Here is a 27,368-nt window from a genome sequence, read left to right as displayed (position 1 = left end):
CACACAACTGCCGCTCACTGGATATTTTCTCTTTTTCGGACCATTCTCTGTAAACCCTAGAGATGGTTGTGCGTGAAAATCCCAGTAGATCAGCAGATTTCTAAATACTCAGACCAGCCCGTCTGGCACCAATAACCATGACATGTTCAAAGGCACTTAAATCCCCTTTCTTCCCCATTCTGATGCTCGGTTTGAACTTCAGCAAGTCGTCTTCACCACATCTAGATGCCTAAATGCATTGAGATGCTGCCATGTGATTGGCTGATTAGCTATTTGTGTTAACAAGCAATTGAACAGGTGTGCCTAATAAAGTGGCCGGTGAGTGTATATCGCCCATAGATTGACTACTGACTATAGAGTGACGCTATTTCCAGGAGTTGATTAGTGAAAGACGCTTTTTAGTTGACTTCAATCCGAAACTCTGTAACTGCTCCGGACCATCCGGTTCTGCAGCATAGGTTACCATGGAAATCTAGCCAGGTTAAAAGAGAGCCACCGTTGTTCCTGGGCTTTAGACTCAACATACCTCGCTAACCCGCTAATCTTACTTCGTGGTACACCCCTTACAGTGTCATCATTGTTAAAATGTTTGCTGCCGTTCTTTTGCGAAAGAATGTGGTGAAGTACAAACAAAGAAACTCACATCAGAAGTGAAACAAGGAAGAGCTAAACTCTGTCGTGAACCGGTAGGAATGTCGACAAACCTGAAGAAGCAGCTAGATGAGCAGCTGTCAAGCTGTTCTATTATGTCTTTAAAAGAACAACCATTAGGCACTAAGAGCGATTGAAATGCTTTACGAGGTCGAGGGGTCACAGTTGCTCACATGCACTATTGGGCTTTCAGGATAAAGCTGTGGTCCTCTGTGCTGCCACACCTCCACTCTGAATGTCTGTCATGCTCTCTCAAGGTTGTGGAATGCGTTGTCAGGATCAGCAGTATGATGGTCATATCCTGCCTCGGTCTGAGAGGAACATTCAGTCTATAACAATACATCCTAACTCGAAGCAGACAATGAGCTGCCATGGAGATGTAATGACAAACCATAAGCTCACTCTCCAGCCTTTATGGGTCACAGAGAGCATGTTGATGTTCATACGACCTTATAGTCTTTCATGCAAAATGGGTAAAACAATTATGAGCAACTGGGAAACTTGCCCTTGAAAGGTATTATTATGATCATATTTATGACTTAGAACTGTTATAAGACATCATTACCACCATGTACCACATGTTATTATTGACAACATAATTAATTTCCCCGTAGCAGAAGTGATTGAGCTGGCGTTGCTAGGAGACGCATTTTCAACTTTTGTGTTGGGCAACTGACTAAATAACATCATGCTGTATAGCCTATGAATGTTGTTGCAAGGCATTTTCCCCCCATATAGTGTCTGGGTATAGCTGTCTCTCTTTCAAATGTTCAAATGTGTTGATGGCAAATAAGATGAAACTCTGGAATAACGAACGTACAGAGTCACAGAGTAACGTAGGAAGTGCTGAAATCACAAATGGGACTAAACAACAGCCAACAGCGGTTAACAGCCTGTGTGGCCATTTAAGTGATACAAAAAAAATATTTTTAGATATTACAGACATTGCACCAATGAAATTGTCCGTACAGTTGATAGCAATTCACGCCTCCTGGAAAACACTATGTAAAAGGTGCTGTGACTGCTGAAAAATTTGGACCAAATAGGCTACTGGAAGTGTAGATATATATACTGGTGGATATACAGAATATATACTGCTTTCTTAGCAAAAAATATTTTTTATTTCAATTTGTCTCTAAATGTCAAATATATACAAACTACTGTATACTGTGTGTGACTAGATTAGTGTTGGCGATGTTAAAATTTTCCACCCGGCCACTGTCATCCCAACAACCGTCGATTGCCGATATATTCGTGCAGATGTGTATGTGTGTCTGGCGCGCAGCCCTTCTCCCCACACTTGTAGTTTCAGCTGGGAGATCAGCTGTTCTAGCGGCGGAGTATCGTAAAACACACTTCATTCAAACTCGACAGTAACAAAATGAAACTCGCCAAAAGCATCTTGGTTAGTCTTTCCAACACCCAACTCTGGTTTGGTTGAAATAATCCCTTATTTGATCATATTTTCTTCAGAAGCAGACGATTAAATTAGCAAAATAAAAGGACAAATATCACCCAAAAAAAATCGCTTGGAAAAAAACAACCGCCAATGTACTCAGCCAATCGTTGATAGCCGATATTCCGTCCAATCGCCCAACCCTAGATTTAGAGGTAAGTGAGACTAGACGGACTAGACTAGATTAGACTTGGATCACGCCAGCCATGACGCCATAATGGACCAGGGGCGTAAAGTATTTCCTTCAAACTCTGTCTTCATTTTGATCTCCACTGCACACCTGTAAAGTTTTGTGACTGCATCTTGCACGGTTGTGATGTTATATTGTGGTGACAGAGTCTGTCCACAGACAGACAGACAGACAGACAGACATATAAACACCTGGCAAAATACTCAAAACCGCCTCTGTGGTAGTTCCCGTTACAGAACAGTAAGTGTCTCAGTAGGCGTGTAATGGGATTGCAAAATGTGGCTCTGGAGACAAAATGTTTTTTTCATATTTTGTGTGAACAGACCCTTTAAGTGGTCTATTTGTGGGCACAGATACAGTCAGTTACAGGGTCAGTTGCAGGGCAGGAACGGCGCACAGCTCAACCAGAAAAAGATCTCAGGAAGCAGAGTATGACCGGCCGCCGCGTCACTCTAAAATGTAGCCATTAAGTCTGATTTTAGGAGTGAAGAGTGGCAGCTAAAAGCCCTGAAAACTGTCAGTGCTCGTGGTCAGCGCCGCTGCTGCTCCTCCACCATAACATGAGCTGAAATGAAGCATGATCGTGCTCTCCCACCCACCACCACCACCACCACCATCACACACACCATCAACACCTGCAGCTCCTCTTCCTCCATTTGTCATCAGCCTGGGAGAACAGAGAGAGAGAGAGAGAGAGGGAGAGAGAGAGAGCACCTGAAAATGAGTGTGGTGGTAGAGATATAATTGCTTTCTTGTCTTTTTCGGTTCCCTCCCAAAAGGAGAGGAGGCATAGCTGTGAGTGACTGAGGTTATCTTCACCGCACTATCTGCTGAAGAAGCACATTAATGAATAGTGCATTAAAAGTTAGAGTCTGTGCTGCACAAAAAAAAAACACTATCCTGCAACTACTGTAATTTAAAAACCACAATAGCCACTATGCAATCTTGAAAATGAAAAATAAAGGCCTTCAGGCATTGTGCGCAGAATTTCTTTTTTATTCAAACAAAGCGAAGAAAAAGTAACATTCACCTATCTGTGGTTACCGCCTAATTGATTCATTTCACAGCTCTTCGGTTATTTCACAAGCACACACTTTCACTTCCGCAAAAACACACCGTGTAAGCAAATATGCAGTCAGGTAAACACAGAGATTACCGAAGAGAGGCAAATAATTCAAACCAAACAGGGCTGCGGTGGGGGATCTGGGTAAAATAAATAAGTAAAAAAACATTATAAAAAATGAATGTGGCACCCTGTGCAGTCCAATATTTCCTCCACCTTGAACCAAAGTTGGTTGGATGGCTCTCTGAACTAAAAACCCAATTACTGTAGCGTGAATGCTTGTTTAATTAGCCTTGTATGATAGGCTGCCCATCCATTACGTGGCTAATTGCCATCCTATCAGGCCAAATAAAACACGCCATCACACTCCGGCGTCTGCATCATTGCGCCAGATGATATAATTTCCCTGTGAATCATCTGGATAACGAAACGCGGAGTGACTGAGGGGGTTGTGTGTGTGTGGTTGTGCATGTGTAAATGGAGTGAATCCAGAGCTATAATTCAAACCTGTGAGCTGTTTTGACAAAGTAGCCATAGCAACGTTCAATATCTAAGCTCCCCGTGGAGCGTAGTGAGGGTCTCATCTGAAGATAGATCTGCACCGCACAAACCCTCAGATCACACTGCAGCCGGCGTTACTGCTCAAACAGAGCAACTGAACAGCTCTGTTCATTTACCCGCATGTAGACACAATCCAAAGTGCCCTCCAATCAGTTTACTTAGCCCACAAAAACTTCCCCTCCTTAAGCCCTGCAGTCATTTACTCCCGTGTTTGCTCCTCTTAGAGGCCGCCGCCGCAGCGTATTCTCCTGATGAAATTGAAGCAAAGAACGACTATGAGTAGATTTTTCACATCGGCCGGCCCATGTGAAGTAGAAGAGACTGTCATTATGCTGTTCAGTGGAGCAGCAATATCTCTAGCTGCTCGGGGACATTGGGTGCCTGAGCGTGGCCGAACCTGCCCTCCCGACTGTCTGTCTGCGCGTCTACCTGTCTGTCTGCATGGTTGCACGCGTTGCCTCTCCGCTTGTCAGATTATCTGTCTGTCTCTTGGTCGTCCTCATGTGTGTGTAGTTGAGGGTTTACCTGTGTGTGCACGTGTGTGTTTCTGACGAGAGGCACAAGCCGTACCCCAGGGATCGGGCTCTCGGCTCCGAGACAGCGCGGCAGATAATAGGAGCTTCTCTGCTAGATTACTGGGCCTTGTTCTGTCCCCATCAGCCTCTCACTTTCTCCTCTCTCCTCCCCAGCTCCTGTTCTAAACCCGGCTGGTAAGGTTGTTGAAGCAATTAAACCGACTCCCTCTCTGTCACACTCCTTGTCACCTTCTTTATTTTTATTTTTTCCTTTTTGCTCACTCTCCATCTTTCTCCTCATCTTCTCCTCCTGCTTCCCTATACTGCATAGAGTGGCAAAGGTTTCAAGTAAGACCGAAAGCCACTCATTCTCATTCCTTCCTTATCATCCTTTCCTCTCTCCCCGATCACCCTATATCCTTCTCCTTCATGTAAGACCTTGACAGCTGTCCTCATAGAGAGAGCTGCATCTCACACTGAGACAGATAGAGATTCTGTCTAGTCCAGTGGTGCATTCTGTGGCAAAGACTTGCTGCACAGGAGACCCATAGGCGCAGTCTGAACTTTAAGCTTAGGGGTTCACAAGAAAGAAATCTAGAGGTTTAGAGAGATCTAATATATTGGGATGCATGTAGACTACATATTACACCCTCCAAACAGAACGCAACGCGAGCAAGCGTTTTCTATTGGATGCGCTGCACAGCGTGCCGTTTTGAGCTAAACTTTAGTCTGACCCTGTTTCTATTTATTCGTGACGCTCGCTTTGAAAGCGCTGCAACGGACGAGGAACAGCTGATTCTTGAAGTTGAAATGAGGAGTTAATATCTATACGCTACCTCCTCATATTACTATAAACACCTAAATAAGGTGGCAGCAGTCAGGAGGGAGATCACAAGGAGATCGCCTGAAGCTTTGCTTAAGCTACTGTTGGATATTGTGTAATTTTCAGTAAATATCGCAGTGTAAAACATGCTATAAAACAAGCTGCATAACAATAAACACAGTGCAAATGTATAAAGACATAATCATAAATAAAAATACAGAAATTTACAATAGAACATGAAAAAAATATAAGAATATGTAAAAATATATCTTTTATCAAAGTTTTCGTTTTTAGAGTGTACAGTTGTACAGGGATGTGCAAATGATTGTCCAAGGGATGTAAAATTCAGAGTCAGTGGGGGAGTGTTAAGTAAGTAAATAAAATGTATTTATAAAGCGCTTTTCACAGACATAACATCACAAAGTGCTTCACAAGATCAGTATAAAAAACATACAAGAATAATTCATATAAAAATGTAGTGACCACACGAGCCACGTTACAGTCAAAGGGGGGTTACATGTCACATGTAATAAATCAATCATATACTGAATAAATAAATACATGCATAACTAACGTACACAACAAATACATGCAGAATTGAGCAAACAAAAGAACGTCAGGACAAATCAGTCGATTAAATGATGGATCAACATGTCCATCATCCAAAAAAAAAGTGGAATAAACAGTGCAAATCACTAAAAAGCACAGGCCGTGGATAATCGGATTACATAACACCCCTCATCCCACTCAGACCTGTCAATTTCCTCGACTGTAGCCTCTATTAGAAACACTTAGTGAAATGAGGATTAACTAATGAAACTAAAATTATGAGAAAATCTGCGCCAGCGGCCTTCACAAAGCCAATTGTTTATCCACCAGGGCTGAGATTACATTTAAACGGATAAAGTGGTTTAAACACGGCTAATGGAGGTACTTTTAGTAAAATAAAAAAACAGCCTTTTATTAAAACAGACTTTAATTCTTTTTTCTTCCTCTACCCCCAGTGCTAATCCAGGCCCAGTGGTCCTCATCTTGACAGCCAATGAAATCAAGCCTGGCACCCACAGCCCAACATTATTAGTAAATGCACAAGAAACTCTGCCTTTGCCTGCTGGGTCTGTCTCTCCCTCCATCTTACTCTCACTTAACACACCAGGGCCACAATTCGCTCTGACAGGTTTCTAGCCCCAGTGTGTGTGTCTGTGTGTGTGTGTGTGTGTGTGTGGAGGAGGGTCTGGGTGTCATGTGTGCCTTGATACTCACGCTACAGAGCAGCTCTTTCGCTAATTGCAGCTATTAGGCCTCCACAGACCGTCTCAGAGTGTAGCATGGTTAATGAGGAGAGCACAGTGAGATAAATGAGACATTGTATATCTCATGTTGGAACAATGATGGAGTGACATTAGATGTGCAGTCGAGGGACACTTGGAGCAGTTATGTTCCTCGTGACCCCCGTCCTAACAGCATTGAAGAGGTATTGCGTAAAGTTTTTTTTGAATAGCAATAATTACGGTTATTATCTCTTTTTTTGGCCGCTGATTAGGTCTTTGTCCTAGAGACTGCTCAGAGGCTGCAGTGATATATACTGTTGTCTTCTAACTTATTTTTACACTGTGGTAACCATCTCCTGTGTCAGCCTGGCTTTCACGTGTCATTTGTACGCCATGTAGTATGCATTGACTGCAATATAAAGGCATTGTGTAAATATGCTACACTCAGAGCTAGGGACGTAGAATAAAACACGAGAAAGACCGCTTATTGCGGGACTGATGTTTTGTTTTGAAAGTTATATTAGTGATGTGTATTAGTGGTGTATTTTCTGTAGTTATGTTACGTTGTTTCCATACTTATTTTACTTAGTTGACGTACTTATTTTAAGCCCAACCATGACGTTTTTCCTAAACCTAAGTGAGTGTTTTTGTATGTATTAGGGCTGTCAATTGAGAAAAATATGTAATCGCGTTCAATCGCATGATCGTCCATGATTATTTGCAATTAATCTTAAGTTAAACACATCTTTTATCTGTTCAAAATGTACCCTAAAAGGAGATTCATCAAGTATTTAGTACTCTTATCAACATGGGAGTGGGCAAATATGCTGCTTTATGCAAATGTATGTATATATTTATTATTCAAAATCAATTAACAGCACAAAACAATGACAAATATTGTCCAGAAACCCTCACAGGTACTGCATTTAGCATAAAAAATATGCTCAAATCATAACATGGCAAACTGCAGCCCAACAGGCAACAACAGCTGTCAGTGTGTCAGTGTGCTGACTTGACTATGACTTGCCCCAAACTACATGTGATCATCATAAAGTGGGCATGTCTGTAAAGGGGAGACTCGTGGGTACCCATAGAACCCATTTTCATTCACATATCTTGAGGTCAGAGGTCAAGGGACCCCTTTGAAAATGGCCATGCCAGTAATTCCTCGCCAAAATTTAGCGCACATTTGGAGCGTTATTTAACCTCCTTTGCAACAAGCTAGTATGACATGGTATGACAAACAAGGTTTTTCTAGTTTCATATGATGCCAGTATCTTCACTCTAGCTCTAAAACTGTGCCCGCTACAACCTCCGAAAGATCAGTTGCGTTAAAGCGTTAAAAAAAAATGAGTGGCATTAAAACAAATTTGCATTAACACGTTATTATCGCGTTAACTTTGACAGCCCTATTATACGTATATTAAACAGCCATGTTTTGCAGCTTGACCACTGACACTGAGTCTATCCAACATTATTTTTTCACAAGGTTTCATAAGCCAAGAGCTGTATACATTTCTGATCCCACAGGTGAGTGTGGAGTCCTTCAGTTAATGATGAGATATTGTCACTGTCAGGTGAAAAGAAAATGTTCATTTTCAGGCAGTAACATTTTTTTTTTTGTTTTACCTTGAGTTGAAGGTAAGACATTATGAGTTTATTTAGTGAGGTTTCAAAGAGTTGTTGAACCCCAAATTTCTCATATCATGATCCTTCAGTTTAAAGTCCCAGTGAAACGGAAGTTAGAGCGTCTATACTGTGAGTATTCCCCAGGTAAAGAGAATATTTGAGTGGTGTACAGTCACAAGAGGGATTTAAAACAGATCCTTCGCATTTGATTGGACCATTAAAAAGCTACAGCTCCACACACACCTCCCTTGTCGTTAAAAGTTTGAGAGATTGATTGATGTATGGATGTCGTGATATTATTGGTTGAAATTGGTTGGTACTGGTTTACGTAAGCACACCTCATATTTTGTTTTACAGGAAGAAAAGATGATTGGATTTTGATATGAATATACAAAGAAATTGATTTTTGATTTTTGTCATTTTTTTTTGCACGTATTGTTAAATAGGTGCACGATCGAAAAAGGCATTTTTAATTTCATCTCGACTTTAAGTGAAAACCTGCTGTGATATTATTGGACTGATGGTGCTGACAATAATGAATGGGTGACCTTTTGTGCGTTTCTCTACACACACACACTGAAGCTCTACAGGAAATGACTGGACTTCAGTGACAGGGTGATCATGTTGCTGACTATGTGAACTCATGTCGACAATGTACATGTGCAGTGTGTCGGGGGTAGTGCAGCTGAGGACAGGTATAGGTCTAATAAGCAGGGACAGCTCTGGGGTAGCAGAATGTGCAGTTGAGCCCTCAGGTGCTGTCTTTGGTTTAATTCAATTAAACACAGTGCCAGTTTGATAACCTAGTGACATGTGCACCTGATCCTTTCATCCAACATCCAAACCCAGTTTCTAAATGCAGTAGGAGCACACATATAATCTGTGTAGTGCTATATTCTGTATATTATCTTTAAGAAAAAAGTGGGAAAGCTTGACAAATATAGATATTAAATTCCAGATGAAATTTGAACTCTGCTCACTTTTTTGATGTAAGATATTATCAGTGATGGACAAGATCAACATTTTTGCTCGTGGTATTGAAAATGGTATCGAATATTGTCATTTTCAAGGTATTGTATCGAAGTTAGAAATTCCAGTATTGTGATAACACTCTAAGTGATTTAAGACGTAACGTAAAGAGTGCTCAAAACAAAGAAGTGACTAAGCAACATTAACCTCGCTGCTGGTTAGCTGCCTGTGTGTTCGTTGGAATTGAAGTGATATTATGAACCATTTTCACTGTCTGCCCCCCACAGATATTGCACTAATCAAATTACAGTGCTGACATCGTCACTCTGTACCAGTGGGCAACCTCTGGGTCTGAAAAGTGAAGCCGATGCGAAAGTGCCTTAAACTTGTATTCTTTTTAACAGCCAGCAGGGGGCGACTCCTCTGGCTGCTAAAAGAAGTCTGCTTGTATAGAAGTCTATGACAAAATGAGCCTACTTCTCACTTGATTTATAACCTCAGTAAACATTGTAAACATGAGTTTATGGTCTCAATCGCTAGTTTCAAGTCTTCTTTAATACAGCATGATGTTCATTTAGTAAATGATGGTCCCATTTAGAGTCAAATAAACCATAAAGCAGGGTATGCTTTAGGGCGTGGCTGGGATTTGTCCGTGTTTTCGCTTACAACTGTAAACCTTTCAGAGTGCATTTTCTGTTCATGAAAGTTAATTGTAAGCGTTCGGTTGTTCTTAGCTCCACCCTCTCGTGTCACTTTTGGTTGCAAAAAAACGAGATGGCGACGGCCAAAAACCAAGATGGCGATGGCCAAAATGCTGACCTCGAGGCTTCAAAATGGCAGTCCACAAACCACGACACGATGACTATGTCTACTTGTTATATATTGTTTATGCTCTGTACCAAAAAAACATGACTCCTTGAAAATGCTGGGGAGCACTATCATGGCAGAAAAAATAAATAAAACTTCTTTTTGGTAATTACCATTTTTACAGAATACAAATAAGTACACAATTCAAAACAAATACCAGGGTACAATATATACTGATTTATATATTTTCAGATTTCAGCTCAATTTATTCCCAGCAGACAATTTTCTTCACTTCAAGGAAAACATGCCATGGCCTTCCCATTCAATTTCTTTTTTCTAATCACAGTTCGGATAGTGTAAATGGTGTTGTATCTCTGTCACAGTACCTGTCATTCCTGTCAGCACAATGTTTGCCATTGGTGAGATGGGAGAAAATGAGAGCTTGTTTTTTCGAAACGCGCAGATGTGTCTTTTCATCTGGGAATCGCTGTGGCCCTCACAACCTGTTAAGTGAAGGATGGCAGCACATAGTGTGCGTATATATAACATCTACAACTGCAAATGAAATGGGGGAAACGCATTCTGCTCGAGGAGATGTGACTGAAATATTTAGATTGACTTGTTAGCGCGCGCGCTCGCAAATTGTTGGATGTATAGGAGGAACGGGGTTTCTGGGAATATGTGGGAAATTGTCTGACAAATTACTCTCCGGGGACCAATTTGCAATCAGCACTCATATTAACACCGTGCAGCGGATGCTCTCAATGGTTTCAGCGATGATGATAGCCACATGCTAGAGCCATTCATCCCTGTCTCTATTGTCAGTCGTAATGAAGTTATGCTCGTCATTGTAACCGTGGAGATTGAGAAACATCAAAGATCTGTTCTTTGTTCCTTCTCAACTCTAGAAGAATATATTCAACCCGTTCCTCTCAATCTCCTCCTTTTCTCTCTTGGCAGTTCTTCTCTGTTCTGCTTCTCTTTCAGGCTTAAATCTCTTTTTGCAGTCGCTCTCCGCTTGCTGATGTTGCCAGTTTTTTCTCCCTCTGAAACTCATCTCCATTTGGGATTTCTCGAACAAATCCCTCTTTCCCATCAAAGACCCTTCTTCTGTCTTTCTTTTCAAAAGCTAAATCAATACCTGGACACGGCAGGAGGTGAGAAAACCAACCACCGTCAGCAACAGACAAAACTATTTGTATCGCTTAATTCAACTAAGAGGTCATCGGACCGGCGAGTTTGATTTTTCATCCTCTGGACAAACAAGCCGATCAGTTTAAAGGCTAGCTTGACAGGCAGGGCTGCTGTTGATCAAAAGGCCTCATTTACATTTCAATCTGCCGCTGCCCAGATAAGACGGCCGTTTTGAGATGGGCGCCGTCTGTCAGATGTGCTGGGTGGCTAATAATGACGGTGATATTTCATGTATGTTATCGCAATCTCCATGCGTCTATCTTTCAAATAACAGACGCCGCAGGCTTAATGTGTCTACCTTCCATTTTAATGAAAACATCGGTTATCGTAGGTCTTTAGATTTGCAAACAGATTTTTTTTTTTTTTGCATATTCAGATAAATTAAGCAATCACTGCTTTGAAGTTAAGGTGGAAATTGACATTTAAATTAACTCAGAAATGCACGTCAGCTCTCTGGACTTGTCTCCGTCTGAGGATCAATAATCCACATCCTGAGTGTAAAACCATAGAATGGATTTTTGCAGAATTATTTTTATTTATTATTTTTTTTTTTTACTGTGAATATCTCCACTTGACAAGATCATGACAAAAAAAACAAGGCCTTAAAGATCAATTTCATTCAAAGCCACTGAAGAATCAATGAATTGGATGCCTGACTTGTGTACTAAGGTGGTACTGTAAATGTCATTTCATCCCGTGACTCTCATACCGAGAGGCACGTTCATGTACAGCAGCTGGGGAAACATGTTGACAGTCAGATCAAATGAGTTATCGAGTCTCTTCCTCCGTCCGCCACCAGATCACGCCCTTCGTAATTGCAAAGACGGAGAGCGGGCGCGTCATAAATGGCAATGAGAGAGACGGAGAGAGGAGGATGTGAGGCAGGGACGATGTGAGTAAAAAAAATAAAAGACAAAAAACTCTGATGTGTGTGTGATATAGATATGATCTCACCTACACATCAACCTATGGAATTATGATTGCTCGTTTCTCAAGGCCAGGGTCTGCTGTGTGTGAGTGCACGCGTTTGACTTGTGCTGCCTGGCTGCTGTTCAGCTAAAATGACCAAGACTGAGTCTGAGACACAATAAAAGCTGCAGATGCAGAGGGGGAACTTGATTGCAGCTCAACTGTTCCAGCCAGTCGGTGTCACCTCCCCCCTGTATACGCAGTAATGATCAGGAAACACTTGAGAGAATGAGCAAATCGTAATGAAATCTGGCAGATCCGTTATGGTGTGGGATCATTTAACTCTACTTAAAAGGACCAACAAGAAAGACTTTTATTGCCCCATAGAACAAAATGACCTGATGGAGGTCGATAAGGGTTGTTGATCAATACCAGTGACTCAATGATTGCTCAACCACGAAGGCTAAAAAGCCTTTTTCTCCAGCCAAAAAGCAGAACAGAGCAGTGTTGTTAAGCCCCGTATTGTGCATGGTGATGTATCACCCCCCGTGACTAAACATTTCTGTTGCTTTAATAATCTTACTCATGTCCTTTATGCAGCTTCAGTCAATTTTGTTGGGGAAGTAGATCACTCGGTGCCTCCTTTAACTGCTAATAGTGCACATAGCATGCCAATAAATTGATGTTGTATTTAGAGCTGCAACAATTAATCAATTACTTGCCAACTATTAAATTACGTGCCAACTAAATTGACAACCGATTAATTGGTTTGCGTAATTGTTTTAGGAAGAAAAAAAGTCAAAATTCTCTGATTCCAGCTTCTTAAATGTGAATATTTTCTGGTTCCTTTACTACTCTATGACAGTAAACTGAATATCTTTGAGTTGTGGACAAAACAAGACATTTAAGGACGTCTTCTTGGGCTTTGGGAAACACTGATTGTCGTTTTTCGACTATCGACTATTCGATTAATCAAGAAAATAATCTACAGATTAATCGACAATGAAAACAACAATAGTTGCAGCTGTACTTGTATTTCTGTAGGTGACTAATGTAATGAAAGAGATCCAACCATAATAAGATGCTGCACCATTATAAGCCTTTAGATAGCCAGTTTTGGCATCAATTCTACAGTTAATTTGAACCTTACTGAGAGGATTATGGATTGTTCTTCCATTTGACTGTAAATACTATAATTTGAATGGCCTGTTGACAGTTTTGGTGACTGTTCAAGCTGTCTACTATTATTAACTCACCACAATTTAAGGAAGATAATGAAAGAAATGTGTTTAAGTTTGGGTTGTCCGTCTGGTCCATTCTCATTAACACAATATCTCAGGAGCGCAAATTAAATTCAAATTTGGCACCAACGTCCACTTGGACTCAAGGATGAACTGATTAGAATTTGGTGGGCGAAGGTCAAGGTCACTGTGACCTCATAAAACACATTTTTGGCCATAACTCAAGAATTCATATGCTAATTATGACAATTTAACACAAATGTGTAACAGGATAAAATGATGAAGTGATGACATTTTGGACAGACGTGGATGTAAACTGCAACTTGACTGGTTGGCAGAGGCATACAACCGTGAGGCGGTAATTCTAGCTTATTATATCGTGTGTATTTTATGTTTTGATGATGTTGGACTCAACGTTCTGCTGGAAAGAAATATATTTTTGTATTTGTTAGTGTATCCAACTTAGTTATAAAAAAAAACTACAATATGTGCTTGTATATTTCCTCTTATAAAAGACATATTCATACCCCTGTAGCTGCATTTATATGATCAAAGATGTTTGATGAAGACAACGTAATAGGTTTAGTTTTAGATGGGTGCATTTTAAGTTCAAAATCTAAGTTTTAACCAAACTCCAGTAAACACATCAAACCTGGAATTGGTCTTGATTAGCCCCCCTCACCACACAATCACTGAAATCAGTCCAATCAGGCCAGTGTGCAGCGGTTAAGCAGGAAAGCCTGCATTTAGTGGGCTTTTTCTCATTTGAATTATAGGAGCTTCTGTAGCCGGCATTCAGGGTTTAGTAATGTGAAGTCTTAGCCATCAAATTCATTCAATATCAGTAATTTTCAAGTGTGTTTCTGCGTGTGTGTGTGTGTGTGTGGGGGGGGGGGGGGGCGGGGGGGGGGAATGCTCACAAGCACGCACAACCTTGCTGTATCTTTCTAAACTTGCAGCTGTAGATCATACTGCTATATTCGGCAGACAGAGTTTGCGAGATTCTAAGAAATCGACATATATTTCAGCATGTGAGTGTTTTATTGATCCCTGCAGTGTTGCATTTCATGCTAGAGGCAGGACTGTGGGCAAACCGCGCAGCTGAGTGGTGACATGTACGTCTCAGAAGATGTGGTGGTGTTGGTGGGGGTGGGGTGAGCAACACCACTGCCGGCTGAATTACCACTGTTAGGAACAAAAGGAAGTCTAATTATTCCACATACTTTCCTTTTGTTACTGAAAGGTGCCTTTCAACAACTCCAAACATATTCTGTATTTAACAGATGTAGGAGTAGAAAACAAAACCGACAATTTTTCACCTTTAAAGAGGACCTTTTGTGCTTTTTCCATTTCCTTTAGTGTGTTATATAGTTTTTTATGCATGTGAAAGGTCTGCAGAGTTACAAAGCCCAAAGTCCAAACCAAAGGGAGTTACTCTCAGATGCACTGCTCTTGAACTGCCTGAAACGCCTTGCTGGAAGTCCCGCCTTTTCTTCCGTAACGTGGTGATGTCACCAAGTAACACATTTGCATAGTACCTGCCTAGCTGCTGGTTTGGCACGCCCTCAAAAAAAACGAATTAGAGCGGAGCTGGAGCAGAGTCTGAAGAGTTTGGTTCGGTTGACCAATCACAACAGAGTGGGCCACCAGCTGACAAATCAGAGCAGACTGGTCTTTTCAGAAGGGGGGGGGAAGCCTGAAAATAAGCATAATAGGTCCTCTTTAAGAGAGTGAACCTGCTATTTAGTTTCAAAAGTTACCTAGTATCACTTTAAATGTAGTTCGTATTTGTGTGTGTGTGTGTGAGAGAGTGTGAGTGTGTGTGTGTGTGTGTGTGTGTGTGTGTGTGTGTGTGTGTGTGTGTGTATTTCAGGGGTGAACAGAGTTCGGAGGCCACTGTGTGTTTGTGGAACTTAGAAGTGATTGGACGCATCAACTAAATCAGCGGCTGTCCGTCCCATTTTCCCCAATCAATCCCACTTTGGATACTGCAGCAGCCCTCCAGATATTTGCTCTGGCTGGGGATCAATAGTGGGATTGAATGATTGAAGACTACTAATCCAATTTACTTTTCCCCTCCCATTTGACCGCGATCTATTCAAAGGCCCTGGATTGTTTTCCCTTGCTTTCTTTAATTTAAAGTGGGCTAAATGACAGATAGAGACAGAGCGTATTAGTGTCTTTGGGCTTGATTGTGATCAGTGGCCGCAGAGTACATCCACGCTTGGTTTGAATTTATCATTGTACACGGACTCGCCTTTTCAGTGGTATCCATTTAGGCGAGCGCTGTTACAAATCAGCTGGCTCTCCACCATATTTACCTTGGCACAGCATCCATTGCTCGACGCTGTGGGCACTTTCTTTGAATTCAAGGCCCTTTGAAAGTCTGGGACATAGAACACAACAGGGCCCGGACTCTATTATGTTCAACAAACAAGCAGCGAATATGAGCCCCACTGAGAACCGTTTTAACCTAGGTGACGGCTTGAGTTGTCCATATCTGGGCCGATAGAGAGCAAGGAGCTCTGAGGCCATTGTTATGTGCTACAATTGGCATTTAGATAGATGCATAATCATCCAAACAGTCGGAGAGACCTTGGTCTCAGTTGCAGCCTTCTTGGACCACTTGGGATTCAAAAGAAGACCTCCGAATCTGTTCAGCCTCGCACTTCACAGACTTCAAGACCTTGGTGGCTCACAACAACCCACCTTTGTTAATACCCTGTATTCATCCTCCGCCTTTTAGTGTTCTGGTTGCGTCTCGTCTGCGAAGAACCGTCGGCGGGAGAAAATGAGATGCTGCGGGAGGCCTGAGAGAGAGCCTTTTACCGGTTTAAGATCAGCCACAGGTATTAAGCTGCTCTCGGGGCCCAACAAACCTCTGGCAAAAAGCCCAGGCAGGCAGGTGGGAGCTCAGACAACAGGGAATCAGATAGAGGGAAATCATTGAGAAACACCGGCGCACGGTAATCTGGGGGAAACAGAAAAGTGAGGCTTTAATGTTTGTTTTTTGATGGAAATTAGCGTCGGAATGTGTCGCCACCTGATGTCAGAATAGAGGATCAGGAAACGCTGATACTGAATTCATATTATGTGCTTTTTTTTCTCCCTTCATGTTCTCCCAAGCGCTGACATCCCCATCATCATGTCTATCTCAGCTTCATCTGGCTGCACCTTTAATCCCACCTCCCTCATCTGTATCTCACATACTTCAGAGTTTTTCCCTTCTTTTTTTTCTCTGAAAAACCGCTGGCAGGTGGCAGGAAACGAACCCTCTGCATTTTTCTTCTCCTCTGGCGTTTCACGCTCGTCATCGGTCTAATGCAATCAAGGCCGACCACCTGCCCCGGCCGCCGCAAACCACCACCTATTACAACAGCGCTTTTGTCTTTTTTTACGCACAAAGACACAGAGCCTCTTGTTTTTCAGAAGGAGCGGGACGGAGGAGTGGAATGAAGGAATGAGAGATGTGAGGGAAGGTAGAGAGAGACGGAAACAGGTTTACGCGGCCTTTACGTTGAACTAAATGGGATTAAGTACACATCATGAGCACAACTAATTCACCAGAGTTTAATTTCAAAGCTCTTTTACATTTCGCTGTTGCCCTGTGAAAACCACTTCTTATGTTTTAAATTCAATTGAAGGATTACATGCTTCTTTACAGGTTTAAAGAATTCAACAACCCTCCAGCATATGAAACCATTTCAAAGAGAAAACAAACCGCTATCGCGCTGAGGAATTAACATTTCTTACACGTGACGTTTTCTACCCCGACAGATGACGCGTCCTGTGGGTTACAGTGTTAAGAGGAGGGAGCCAAAGGTGCGTGTTGATCTATTAAGGGTAACAGTTCAATATCTACAACACGAGCACAAGAGGCTTTAGTCACTGCAGTCTTGGGGGAAATAAGACAGGAACGGTTTTGTGTAAAGCTAAATCAATATGTCCTTTGAATAGCAAAAAAGACAGCAGAGGTCTTGCATGCGCTGTCCATTTGATAGTGTTAGCAGTAATAGAGTCTGGTTTACGAGGCAGTAATACTTCAAGGTTTGTCGTATTTTTACTCCGGCTGATCATATCCTCCACTGCCTATATTGCAGCAGTTGTCATAAAGCAAAGAATCCTGTAAGCTGCAATATTAAATGACAAAAACAATAAAATTATGGATGCACAAGTCACAGACGTAAAGGCATGCATGTTTCATGGCTCATATCACCCAGCATTAGGGAGTACATTGGAACATGGCACACGCTCTGAATGGTTTCAATTCTTAATACACTTGCCGTCCCTAATGCATTTGCATGGTGAGACTATTTCCGTAAAAAAAATCTGTTTGCTCTCCAAGGTTGAGAAACGGATGAGGGTCAGACTTTATCGCAATTTTGCCCGATATTCGATAAGGAAAGTGGAAGGAGAAACAGCCGCCCTCCTTTTTCTCTCACTCCCCCGTTCAATAAAGCTCCCATTGAGGGAAGGAAAACAGCAGACGCGCCTTTTCTTTTTTACCCTGAGGGGAAAGTACCTCACATTGAGGCTATCACTGAAAGGTCAAGCCTCTCCGAATCTCACGGAAACTCCATTCAGGACACACACTTCCCGTGCCATACTGGGCTGCGTCCAGCTATCATCTCTGTTACAATAACATTTCGCCGACCCGACGGGGGGATATGAGCTCCAGAGGAGTAGAGAATGTCAGAACAACGCTTTGACCTTTTGATCGGCGTGAATATAGATGGGCATCTAACAAACTGTTGATGGCAGAAATGCAACCTGCGCCTTTCGCATTAACAGTGCCCTTTTTCCTCTGTCACTGCTCTGTGTGTGTCTTTTTTTTCCTACACACCCGACTTTAACATTTAAGCATATTTATATTTATATAGCACCTTTCAAAAATGGGATTACAAAGTGCCTTACAAAATACCTCAACACCTACAAGATGGATTGCCATGAAATTTGTCACAGACATTCATGATCCCCACAGGAAGTCTACTGATGACTTTGGTGATCTGACATTTCATCTAGCGCCACCGTGAAGTTGACATTTGTAGTTTTTAGTGAAATGTCTTGACACCTGTTGAACGGACTGCTATGCAGGGCTCAACAGTACGGATTGCCCACTTGCCAGGGGCAAGTAAAATGCCACATCAGGCTAATAAATCTAGCAACTCGCTCGCCTGATAGGGCAAGTGGTAAAAAAGGAATTAAACTAGGGCTGTCAAAGTTAATGCGATAATGCGTTAACGCAAATTCGTTTTAAGGCCACTAATTTCTTGAATGCAACCTGCGATTTTGTAGGTTGTAGCAGGCTCTAGCTTTTAAAGCTAGAGTGAAGATACTGATATCATATCAAACTAGAAAACCATTGATCCATTGGAATCCATTGGTACCAACCATGGCATACTAGCTTGTCGCGAAGGAGGCCAAATAACGCTTCAAACTTGTGCTACATTTTGGCGAGGAAAAACTGGCATGGCCGTTTTCAAAAAGGTATGTAAAGACAAAGTTTATGAGCTGAAGCGTAAGCGAGCATTTCAATTATCCTGTAAACAAGAATTTAGTTGGGTGGCGTTAGGGGGATGTGGGCGAAACTCCAGATTAATTTACTAAAATAAAGATTAAACATAACAATTTACTCTGGTCTTTTGTTGTCATTTGATGACCGCTAATAGTACAATTTGTATAGGGGCATGTCAAAATTTACTTCGGCCAAGTAGATTTCTAATCTACCGGACAAGTGAAAAAAACCATTAACGTCGAATCCTGCCATGGAACTTGGCACAGACATTCATGGCCCAAACAGGATGAAGATTAATAACTTTGGCTATCATTGGGTAAATTGTTTTTAGCTTTATGCTTTGTATGCTAACACGTTGCACTAAGAAGTTCAACATGGTCAATACCTGCTATCTCCTGTCAAACATCATTATGTTTGCACTGTCATTTTGAGCATGTTTGCACGCTGATTCATGTTGTTAACTCAAAGCACCGTTGTGCCTAAGTACAGCCTCACAGAGCTGCTAATGTGGCTGTAGGCTCATAGTCTTAGTAGACAGGTAAACACCACCGACAGTTAGAAATGTAATATATTTGTTCAAGATTACAAAAGAGACACCGACAACAACTGCCGTGGACAAAAAAACTAGTTATTCACACTAAGAACCAAAGACCCTTAGGGTTGGGTTAACATTGCATGTTTTTTTGTCCTTGGTGTGTCACGTTCAAAGTCACGGATGCTCCGACCGGCACCAGAAGTAGGGTTAGTAAACTGTGATAATGTTAACGTGGTGTTGGAGAAAACCTTCTCTGGGCCAGTTGAGTTCAGATCTTCTACCGGACTTCGAATACTTTTCAATTAAAACACACTTAAAAAAGAAGACATACTTCATAATTCGATGTGAATCATTTTACTGTAGCTCAAGTACAGAATACAGGTAAAACAAGTAGCTGGTTTCGAGAGCAGTCAACTGTAGCATCCTGAGCCGGGCTTCGTCTTTTATGCTATACCTTTAGTCCCACCTCTTGTGGGACTACATCTAGGCTCCTCCGCCCTATTTTCTTTACGTTTCTAGGCTACCTTGGGCACCATTATGTTTAAGGGTCATTAGTATGGGGTACTTTTCTATTAACACATCCATGGTCTCTAGATTCCATTTTTATCCTAGTACCCATTTTATGACCCCCTCGGCTACCCACTTAGACTCCAGTAGTTTCTAGGCGACTAAATGGCTATCACTCCGAGTTACTGTTTGTCTCCCATCTGTTACCGACTTTCTGTCACCATTATGTTCTTGTTGGGTGCTTGGATACAAAAAAATAAGAAAGAACAGTAGTTCAATGGTTCTCTGATTTCATTCTACCAATTTGTTTTGTATCTGTTGCTTATTCAGTCTCTCTTTCAAACTCTCAAACCAGATTGGGTGATTGTTGGAACAGTGGAAAGACTAACAAAGACGGTTTTGATGAGTTTTATTTTGTTTCTGTCGACTTTCAATGAAGTGTCTTTTACGATCATCAGCGAGGTAAAATTACTGTTGTCTGACTGGAGTCTGGTGGCTTTGAGGAGAGCATATTGACTGTATGCTTTGTACGGTAATACATTCGAATAATTGTCCAAATCCCTGTTGATTTTATCTATTATATATTTGCTTCAACACACGTCTCATAGCATCGCACCGAAAAAGGGGCGAAACTTAGCGTGTCGACTCGGGTGTCATCTCTGCCGATTGGAACTGGAGCCGATAAAAACTTGTGACTACTGCAGAAAGAAAGTTAGAGTTAGATGTTAGTTGGTGTTGGTGGGTTTTTTGTCCAGTAAAAGGGGCTTTAGAAGGGGGGAGACGTGATATAGTTTAAATACGGGGATAACTGCGTACTTTTTCAGTCTCTCCTGGAAGACATTCATAGTGTTGAACTCGTTTGTTCACATAAAAAGTGACGGAAACAGTTGTGTCAAGATTGAAAACAGAGAGCTGGAGAAAGAAGTTCAAACGTCGGAAAGGTTTGGGGGTTTCCGAAGCTATTCGGTGCACACCGGCAGCTTTACACCTGATTGTTGGACCGGGGGTCAGATTTGTTGCTAAATCACTCCCCACTTACTCACTGTACACACCAATGGTCTTGTGAATTACTGTGACAAAGAAGGCAAATCTCCCTTTACTCACATCCTAGAGTTACCTGTAACAAGGCCCTCTAACACAAAGTTTATCTTGATACAACAGCAAGCCAGCAAGTACTCAGATAAAATCTTGGCAGTAAAAACAGACCCGTGAATGAATGGTGCATTGTTGATCAATTCGTCATTGATCCTGTAGCGGCGGTAGCGGTTGCACTGGCGTATAAAACGGATCATAAAAGGGACTGCAATATGAAATTTTGTTAAGTGTTTTTGAATGGCTTTACGACCCACAAGCGCAATAACTCGCTGAAACAATATCCTTAAAATACGCTTTATCCGTCGAAAATCCCACTTGTGGCTTTGCGGAAGCTTTGTGGTTTCCACACTAGTCTAAAGCCAGACTTGTACCTCCAGCAGGAAAACAAAGACAAGTGCCTCTTTCACTGTGTCGCCGTGACTGGCTATCCTCCCACACAGTCATACACATGTGAGAACACACTCACACTCACACATAGAAGAAGAAGAAGAAGAAGAAGAAGAAGAAGAAGCCGGGGCAGCGCTGCCAAGTAGAGCCCCGCTACCTCTTACAAACCTCATGTTTATGCAGACGTGTTGTGTGTGTTTCTGGCTGACAGTGATGGGACTTTGTTGACACGCCGCCGCAGCAGCAGCAGCAGCAGTGAGGAGATGAGCGAAAGGGAGAGGAAAAGCAGGGATGAGATAATGTGAGGAAGAAGAAATGAGAGCATAATGAGAGGAGAGGAGCCCCGTGACAGGTCTACAGTTGGGAGTGTTTTTGAAAAGGGGAGAAGAAAAAGATGAAGAGGTGGAGACAAACTAAGGAGAGGGAGGCATGAGTTGCAAAGTCAGCAGTCAGGAGACCGGTGTGTGTGTGTGTGTATGTGTGTGAGTTCCTACAGTAGGTGAGAACCGCTGGTATAGGCAAGTTAGTTAGTGTGTGCGTCCATGTATGTGTGTGTGTGTGTGCATTGTCCACTATGAGTTAAGATCCCAGATGGAATAGGTCCATATATCATTCTCCTAATGGTGTTGGCCCTGAGTCAAATCTTTGAGATATCTCCCTTTCTCTCTCATTATGACTTAACGACTTCAGGATCTGTCTCCATTTAGCTCTATTTTAGCTGGGCTGTCATAACTGTTGAGATTTACTGCAGAGCGACTCCTCCACTCCCATCGCATTTAGCAACCCAAACATGTCTCGGCCGAGCAGACGGCCGGATTAATAGTGAGATTTCAGTGTTTTCAAGCCATCGGGATGTTAATATCCCTTTTCAGGTCCCAACACGAGGATCTGCTCTGGCGGCACACACCCACTACTTGCGAATGCGGTCTGCATTAAACCAATAAAAACACTCTAATATAAATGTTGATTTTGAGAGATGGTATCTGCAAAAGAGGTCATGTAAAAAGCGTAGAGGAGGCAAAAAATTGTTTAGCAAAAGGAGCATGTCACAAGATAAGAATGTTTTTTTTACTCAAATGGTGGTTACAGTGATTAATTCAAATATTTGCATGAAATTGAATATGTGGGCATGTGGAAAAATAATGTTCGGAATGAAAGGTACAGACATAAGAGAGAGTAAAGCAGTTTAGCAGGGAGAGGAAGAAAGGACCATATCCTAAAATTGAAATGCAGTAATACTCATCATTTTACTAAAACATTTTACTAAATTCCTCATTTAAAATGCACTCTTGTTAAAGAGTATGAGGAAACATTTGATGCAGAAAATAATTAGGATTAAAGCAGTTCCTCAGTTAAATGAATTATTGAAAGTTGGGCTGCAACTATTGACTTTTTTTTTTATTATGGATTATTCTGTTTGAAATATAAAAAGGGTGAAAAATGCCAAAACCTAAGCTGACATTTTCAAATAGTTTGTTTTTTCCAACCAACTGTTCCAATGTATTCTGCTGCTGCTGTTCATTTTTTTTGTTTGGCATCTTATCTCGTTTCAGCGCTAACTTAAAACACTGCATACATTAACAATATAGTTTGACATCTTTGTATTTTAGCATAACAGCTGCTCAAATTTTGAGAACTAAAATTATTTGCCCTCTTAAAGATAAATGAGAAGATCAAAACCACTCGCATGTCTGACCATCAGACATGAAGCTACAGAAAGGAGACGTGAAAGTGATCCCTCTCGTGACCCCGTCGCTAAGCAACCATGACAACACAGTAAGGTTTTAGCACACCTTTTTGTACATGTTTTTTTAATCCGTCATCCGATAAAAAAACGTTACGCACGGAAACCTTACACATTGAGTCCGATGCTTTTTAGTATTCTATTCATTGCGAAAATCAATACGAAACAAAACTGAATTGATTATGTGGGTGCAATGGATAGCTTTAGTCCCAAACGGGGCTAATGAATGAATGAATGACATTAGCAAGAAGCGATCGTTTAGCTGCACAATTACCTCTGTATAATCTTTCCTACATCCTTTGTTTTGTGACCATCCCTGATTCCATGCTGTTCTGCAATCACCTGCCACAATCTATCTGTACGTTCTGCATCTCTGTATTCTTTTATTTCTTTATCATGAAGTGCTTTGTGCTGGGAGAAGAAGAAGAAACTTGATTGACACACTGTGAGTTCGTATTTATTTATAAACGTGCGACAATTTCAGATGAAAAATACGGACTTGGTGTGCAAAGATCTTTAGTTTTAATGTTTTTTTCTCAGACGCGGACTGATACTGAAAGGCAAAGGAGTTTGACGTCACTGCCGTGGTATGTCGTTATTATATCACGACGATGAACCAATCAGAATGCTTGATTTGAGCTACCCGTTTTGTAAATCTTCTCATCAAACTCTCTAATATAGCGAATTAAGCATATTTCCCCAAATGTTGAATTCTTTCTTTAAAATGCACCAGTCTCTTCATGATGAAGCATAGCGTCAAAGGTGTGCCTACAGGTCAGGGAGCATCTCAGGCAATCAGGGTAAAAGTTAACAAACAAATGGACCACAGATGACCACAGTTATTTGTCAAGGATCAGGGAGGGTGCTGAGGGTCGCTGCTATATCTGGACCTGAGCGGCGAGCGCCACGCTGGGGTGGCCCGGCGGTCGACGGAGCCGCACTCTAAAATAAACACACGCTTGTACCGAAAACGATCCAAACAGGAACACTCATCCATCCAAGCCAGCCAGCCTTCATTAAAGTGGTCCGCCCAAGCTCTAATTATAGGATTACAGGGCAGCCAGCAGGACAAACACAGCAAGGGCCTCTGGTTGGACGCAGCTGCCCCAAAACACACTGATCACTGTACCTAGTGACCCAGGTATCCACCCACGGGCATACACACTGCACGAACCCCAAACACTCATTTACACAGTGCTCGTCTTTCTCTCCCTCTCCGCAGGACGCTGTACACACTCAGTTTGAACGAACACACGCGAGCCAAACAAGACATATACCTGGGTAAGTATAGTGCTGATCGTTTGCCTCCCTAACAGACTTAAAAATAACCCCAAGGTGGAGCGGCAAGGAGAGTCGGCCCCACAGTCTGATAGCAGGAGGAGGTAGACAGGGTCAGGAGAACTCTTCTCAATAACACCTTATTATAGCCACAGACAGTCTGGGCTTTTAAGATGTTTTAAGAGATGACCCTGGGGAGAAGCAGCACTTAAGAGTCCTGATTCAAGGGGAAACATGCATCCTTTGCTCCATTTCCCTCTTTCTAGATATATTTGGTGATCTGTAGGCAGCTCAGGGCCTCCCTCTGTTGTAGTTTCGGTCCTTCATTCATTCCCTCTGGGGTTAGATCAGTGAATCAGTTTACTACAAAATGAGGAAATGATTGTATCTGCCTAAATCAAGGTTTGGCATGCTGCAGAGCTGTAAGTAAAACTGTTAGGAAGTGGTTCCTCAATTTTAATTTGGCTTGGTTTCAGCCATGCTAACAGCATGGCGCTAGGAATGGCAGTCTAACACTTTGGTCCAGACAGCAATATCCCAACAACTATTTAGATGAATTGCCATTACATTTTGTTTAGATATTCTTGACCCTCAGAGGATGAATCCTTCTGGCTTTGGTGATCCCCTGACTCGTCCTCTAGCAACACCAGCAGGACACATTTTTCACTTATCCTATGAACTATCTCAACATCTACTTAATGGATCGGCACAACATTTTGTAGACAATCATGATTCCCAGAGGATGAATCCTACTGGCTTTGGTGATCCCCTTCTGTTTTTTGTGAAAATGTGAAATTTGTGAACTTTTGAATGGCCCAATAGCTTTCCAAAATATGGTACAGATATCCATGGTCCCCTGAGGACAAACCCCAATGTCTCTGGTGGCACCGTAAGGTTGACATTTGTTGTTGTGAGTGAAATGACTCTACAGCCATTGGATGGATTTCCATGAAATTCCATGCAGACATTCATACCCCCCATAGGATGAACTTTGTGTTTTATACATTATACCTGCTTATTACACGGCTTTGTTGAATATTTGATTCTGATTGGTCAATCACAGCGTTCTACGGTCTGTTATTTCTTTATAGCAGACAGTCGCTATGTATAACAGACCGTTGCTATTGGCGCAGTTCTGATGTCGGACCCTGGGACCATTTTTCTGTGGTCCATTTTACTGATTTCTTAAGTAAGTAGCTGTGTAATAAGCGGGATGATGTACAGCTAGCAGATAATCGTTGTGAAATAGACCCCTTCAGGGCGATGCAAGACCCCTGCACTCACCCTGTCTGGGTTTATTTCACAACAATGACCGGCTTGATGTACATTAACCCTTACTTAGAACTTTCGGAAAAGTTTCGGAGTCGGTGTGTGAAAGTGATTGACACAATGAGGTTGTATTTATTTTTAAAACGTGCGACAATTTCGGACGAAAAACACGGACTTGGTGTGCAAAGGCCTTTAGCGTTGTCATTGTTGCTTCGCTCAAAGCACAACTATGCATATGTAAAGCCTTATAGAGCCGCTAGCATGGCTGTACTGTCGTCTTAGTAATAATGTGTTTCATGATGGCTGTTTTTTTTTTTTTTAGACCCGGCAAGAAAATGTATTTGGGGGAACATTGATTTCTTGACATTTTATTTTATTTAACTCTATATAATTTTATTTTATACATTTTATTTATGGTACTTTTTGTGTGGAATTAGTTGCCACACTGGCATAAAATACCGGCTACAGGTAGCTTCAACTCACTGACTGTGATTACACTAATGAGGGCAAAACAGCCCACTTTCATTTACTGTTTTGTCATAATTATTCATGAAGGAATACATTGTACATTTTGTAGATACACTATTACTGGTGTAGAGCTACTGATCTGTAAAGAGCTGCCAGGATGTGTTTTTTAAGCCCTCGGGCATCATCTTGAGGAACAATGAGTTCTCTGTGAATATTACATTTCTTCTAAATTAGATGCCAATTACTTTTATCAACAACTTCCATCCTTCTGTAAGTAAGAACAAAGTAATGATCACAAAAGAGAACGCACATCCCTCCCTCTCTCTCTCTCTCACGTCCCTAATATGCAATCAAGCAGAATGTCAACCTTGCTTTGTGCTGACACCCACAAGTGATAATTGTGTAAACAAAAAGGCGCATCATTCATTCAAACATTATAAGGAAGTAGATGAAGAGGGATGACAAAAGAACACAAAACAGTATCAAGAAGAGCCAAGCAGTGATAATAAAAGAAGAGCAAATTCAGAAACAAAAATGTCACCGGGTCTCCTGTGACTGTGGATGTTTTTACAGAAGTGATTATCGTGACAGTTTAAATGTGTCCGTGTTTACAACATGTGGCTTGTGAACTGAGAAACTGTAAATGGAGGTGAGGAGGGGCTGAACGAGGAGAAGGAGGAGGAGGGTCGAGGAGTCGGAGGAAGCGGCGAGAGCGGCGTGAGGCTTATTGGGGCCAACAGAGGGCATTGTTATCTGTAATATCCATTCAAATGTGCCGTATCAGATGCAGCGAGTGCGGCTCTGCTCGGGGATGGAAATTAGTCTTGTTCCCCACTCAGCCCTGGTCACGCCAAGGGCAAATTCAGACAAATGAATTTACTCAGACAATACATATGGAGCGCTGGCGATACAGAGGGATGCATGAATGGCAGGAACAGTGGATGGGATGTGAGGCAGGAGAGGTCCGTACTGTACCTCAGCACCACCGTCCAACCTGTCCCTTACTTTCTCTCTTCTTACAATACTAAACAACTGTCAGCATTTTATTTCCCTGCAGCTTCAGGGTGACTTTCACATTTCATTTTAACATCATGTACAGTCTTTAAAGCCTTTTAAAATGTGTCTACTATGGTTACAACTGAACTGAACCTAACAGGATAACTGCATGTTATTATTAGAATACATTTTTACGTGAAAAAACAATATCCATGTAACTTCTTGTGGTGCCTTGGCCTTAATTTGATACGCTCCTGCTTGAAACAGGAAGTTAAAGTGAGACGTAATCCATCAA

At 41.8% G+C, this 27,368-nt stretch overlaps 1 long non-coding RNA gene across 1 annotated transcript in view; it reads left to right on the top strand.

Moving 5' to 3' along the window:
* The window catches only part of LOC141758981 (uncharacterized), a 36,945-nt gene that overhangs the window by 6,458 nt on the left and 3,119 nt on the right, over positions 1–27,368 (top strand). The window contains exons 2-3 of the long non-coding RNA XR_012591995.1: positions 21,530–21,619; positions 24,285–24,343. This is a non-coding gene — a long non-coding RNA (uncharacterized LOC141758981). The remainder of the gene's footprint in view (positions 1–21,529; positions 21,620–24,284; positions 24,344–27,368) is intronic.

The sequence above is a fragment of the Sebastes fasciatus genome, chromosome 20 (assembly GCF_043250625.1).
Source record: "Sebastes fasciatus isolate fSebFas1 chromosome 20, fSebFas1.pri, whole genome shotgun sequence".
Lineage (NCBI taxonomy): Eukaryota > Metazoa > Chordata > Actinopteri > Perciformes > Sebastidae > Sebastes > Sebastes fasciatus.
Note: the sequence above shows the minus strand (reverse complement) of the source record. Positions and strands in the feature narration are given on the sequence as shown.